At 40.7% G+C, this 4,611-nt stretch overlaps 1 protein-coding gene across 1 annotated transcript in view; it reads left to right on the top strand.

The window, feature by feature from the left end:
- Window positions 1-4,611, top strand: part of slc26a6.1 (solute carrier family 26 member 6, tandem duplicate 1) — a 48,454-nt gene that overhangs the window by 34,542 nt on the left and 9,301 nt on the right. The gene's annotated exons all lie outside the window — the stretch shown is intronic.

Below are 4,611 nucleotides of genomic sequence, written 5' to 3' on the forward strand. Positions count from 1 at the left end.
GTGTTTCATAACCAGTTAAAAACTCATTATAGTTGCTTTAAGCTACTATACATGGCTATTAATGTCTGTTGGATCAGATATTTTTGGTTTACGTTGGTGATATGTAGTCTCCTCCAGAAAATGCTCCTGAAAAAAATTCCATGTTTGTGGTGCCTAAGCTGTAATGAGATCTGCGCCCTTGTGTCTGAGCTTCTTAAACAATAACCTGCTGGATACCAGGGGTGTGTGTGTGTGTTCTAATAAGGTTAATCAGGGGGTGAAAGTCAAAGGTCCACTGCCTTAAGTGGATCCCCCTGTGCTGTTTTAAATAAGCATGGAGGGTTGCTCTCACAGTCTGGGAATGACAAACTGGTAAATCCAGAAAAAGTAGAAAAATAAATGTTATTGCAAAATTCCAAATTCACTAATAAATTAGCCGCTTCTGGTGTCATAAAATACAATTATCAGATACTAATTAAAAACTCTGTGGTGCTTGAAGCCGCCTAAGAGAGGGGTGCACTACTCACCACACACAGTCACAGCAAAGCCAACCTCAGTGAGGGGACCTCATCCAAGTGGCTGACCCCACCTGGCAGCACTCAGCGAACCTGCAAAACACTTAAAACACAACAACCATCAAGCAAAAGTACAGCGTCGGACCGGGTGTAACAGCGGCTCACAGATAATACCTCGGAGAGAGAGAAATGTACTCAATACTAAGTGCTGTACTGACTGAGTGTAATGTTTTTAGACTTTATCTATCTCGAGAATACAGTGGAGCAAATTAAATGCACAATGCCGTTTAAAAGAAAGAAAGAAGGAAAGAACAAAAGAAAGAAAGAAAGACACTGAAAACTGCATCATATCAGACAGAGAGAGCACAGATAAGATGGCGCGTTCATTTGGCTGACTAATTAAAAAAAAAATATTGGAGAGCCACAATTTCGCCCCTCCCTCTGAATAGCATCATAAATAACTATCTGCTAGATACCGAGGGTGTGCGTTGTCCTACAGAGGTTAATCGGGGGGTAAAGGTCAAAGTTCATAATGGCCCACTGTTTGACATGGTGCCACTGGTCGCCATGGAGACTGGTTTCCACAGTCTGGGAATGCCAAGCAGGCTTTTCGCTGGTAATCACAGAAAAAAAAAGTGTGACCTAATCCGACTAACAGTGGCTCATCCTGAACTGAAGACCCAGAAAACAGTTTTAGCAGAGGCGGGTTTCAATCCACTAACCTCCGGCTTGTGAGCCCAACTTTTGCTCTTAGGCAACCCAGATGGGAGTCAAACATCACATCACAATCCCTGGCTTAGTAGCCCAGTGTCTGATCCGTAACAGAGGCGGACATATTTTCGAGAATCCTGTGTGTCACGGGATTCCTGTATAATTCCTATGGGGTGGGAGTAAATTTCACTATTCAGGACAGGGACAAGACAGCAAAAATGTAAACGGGAGCAGGCAGGGCGGGAATCATCAGTTTTCACATATAAATATGCAGCTCTCATATGCAAATACAGAAATGCTGTTTTCTTTATTTTGAACATAATGCAAGTCATTCTGTTCTTTCCCATCTGTTCTGGTGGCTAGTTGCTGATTGGTTGACTAGTGTGTGACATTATTGCATTGCCTAATAGGTAAAAAAAAAAAAAAAACACACACAACATGGCAACAGGATGAGATGGGAGTCATTCCTCCATATTAGGACTGAAGGGGATTTTTTTTTTCTTTACTCTGTCATGGGATTGAGATAGGACAGGAGTATCTCTGTGGGAGTGGGATGGGACAGGAGTGAAAATCCACTCACCCTCTAATCCTTAAGGCCACTGGGACTACTTTCGGTATTGCAATATAGAAAACATCAAAATAAGCCTTCAGTATCTGTGCCATACGATCAGCCCCACAAACATGCAGTGCACCATGCAGACACTGTGTAATCCTATGACCAATGAAAGATTATGTACAATAGCGAACTAGTGAAAGAAAGGATGAAAGCTTTAAGTTTTTAAAAAAGCCTGCACACTATTGGAACTGAGGCATGTTTGAAGTGCTCAGGTGCAGTGCAAAAGTTTCAGCTCCATCTCCAGTCGTCCTGGGACAACCTGTCAATGGGACGAGGGTTTCTTTGAATGTGCTTGAATTATTATTTTTTTTTAACCTATGCACCTGTAAGGACTTTGAGTTGGACACTGTGGATGAATAAATGACTTCAAACTGTTTGCTTGAGCTGCCTGGTTAGCAATATCAGGTCGCTGTTGTGGTTAATGGGTCCCTGTTTTCACTCCTTGATGATATGAGACCCACTGCGAAAACAACCCTGACTGGCCTATCTAATCTAATCATGCACAGATAAGTCTTATCTGACACTCTTCCTGAGCAGGCCAGTGCATATGCAATATTTTCTGTATGTATTTTTCTCTATACATCTGTGTACCCTTCTCTCAGTTTGCCTGTGTGTTTGAATGCAGCATATTTGAATGTATGTCTGCATGTTTGCATTGTTTATGCTGTTTATATAAACAAAATGCATAAAATAAAGGGGTCATCAATGATCTTTACATTAAGACATCATCACAGTGACGGTAAGATAACAGAACAAAGTCTGTCTGTCGGTCTGTAGCGACAAGATAACTGTATAACTCACATTTTGTCCTGAACTTTGCCCCTCGCGCTTCACTTGAACGCATGATACCATAGCCTATCTAAACTTCTCTTCAAGGTCTCAAGGCAGAGCCACGGAGGGACAATGGGACCGTCCTGCATTCATTTACAGAGCACAGTTAGGTGAAGCAGAGGGCGGAGGAGGACCTGCAGGAGCGTTTCCTCTCTTCCCCGGAGATCAGAGGGTTTCACCCGGATGGAGCACATCTCTGGTTCCTCTCGTTTGATCCGTTGGGTGCAGAAGGAAAATAAGCCAGGTTTGCCGTACACTTGTCAAACAGTTTGAGCTTGCAAAATTTGGACGCCGGCACGTGGAGGAAATTGGACCTGGTGGAAATCCCTGCTGCAGATTCAGTTGGAGGCATAAGGACCATTGCAGAAAGACGGGATTAGATGGGATGTACTTTCTGATTCCCACACTGGACCGAAGGAATTCCTCTCATTTATTTATTTAGTTTTCTTTTGGTGGAGAAAAACTGATTTAGATGCGGAGCTTTTCCTCTGAACTACAACAACTAAAACAAGACACATGAACAGATTTTTTTTTTTTTTTTTTTTTAATATTTCACTCCATTGAAAAAAAACTTGCATTTCCTCTGAAGACTCAGAGTTGTGTGACACAAAAATAGACAAACCTTTGGAGTTTGTCACGTCTTCTGAGCATTGTGCTGATACAGTTACACAAGACGAGGTAAATCTATTATCAGTCCCCGTTCCATTGCCAAAGGAAACTTGGGCAGAAAATTAGGTAAAAACCTCAGATAAATATCCTGAAAATTAATATAGTTTTAAAGTGGTATAAAGAATATTAATTTAAAGCTAAATTATCTAGTTATCCACCCAATTTTAAGGACTTTTACTAAAAAAACTTCCACTTCAAGATTACTTCGAGCTTACAGAACTGCAGTTGAAGATAACCCTTTTGTTCAGTGAATAATAAATTACATTACATGCCAACATCTCACAGTGGCAATCTAATTTTCACACTGATGGCTTATAGAATAGAATCACTTTGAGGTTGATGTATGTGGCTTTTTCAAACACCATTACAACAATATTATCGTCAAGTTTGTAAAAATGTGTGTACAGTGGTCCCTCGCTATAACACGGTTCACCTTTCGCGGCCTCGCAGTTTTGCGGATTTTTTTTTTGTGCAATTTTGCATGCTTTTTTTCTTTTTTTTTCTACAGTGCATTGTGTTCTGCGTCCTGATTGGCTAAGGGAGAGCCTGTGGATTGTGTTCTGCGTCCTGATTGGCTAAGGGAGAGCCTGTGCATTGTGTTCTGCGTCCTGATTGGCTAAGGGACTGTAGACCATTGTCAGTCAATCTCCTCCGTACCGTGTCTCCTGTACAGTACAGAATGCGTTCATTCTATAATACTGGACTTATTTTTCTATGAAGGTTTGAACTTTGAGAGTTTAAACAAGAGAGAAAAGTGAGAAAATGTTAATGCCTGTCTGAGAAAAGTGTATAAAGTGTGTAGTGAGGGGTTTTACAGCCTTAAAACATCTAGAATAATTGTAAAAAATAAAGACTACTTCGCGGATTTCGCCTGTTGCGGGTTATTTTTAGAACGTAACTCCCGTGATAAACGAGGGACCACTGTACAGCACTAGTTTGCACTGGAAGAACAGCGCCCTCTTCCTGTTTTATGCTGTAAGACAATCCATCAGGGTTAACGCTCGCTTTACGATGTACCGTGCAATGCCAGTAGATGGTCTGGTTTGTTTAGAGTAAATATTCAAATGTCTAATAAATAAAGCAGCTGTGACTTATCAGTTATGATTATGACATATTGGATGCTTTTCTTACAAATTCGGAAAACATTGCTATGGAAGAAACCATCTGATTTTTTTATAATGATTAAAAATAATGGATAATAATTTTCTAAGAAACAAAACAAACAAACAAACAAACAAAACAAATACAGCATTAAGGAACATTTCTTAATCTCGGCTGTTTGTGGCCCAG

This window comes from Myripristis murdjan, chromosome 7, assembly GCF_902150065.1.
Source record: "Myripristis murdjan chromosome 7, fMyrMur1.1, whole genome shotgun sequence".
Taxonomy (NCBI): domain Eukaryota; kingdom Metazoa; phylum Chordata; class Actinopteri; order Holocentriformes; family Holocentridae; genus Myripristis; species Myripristis murdjan.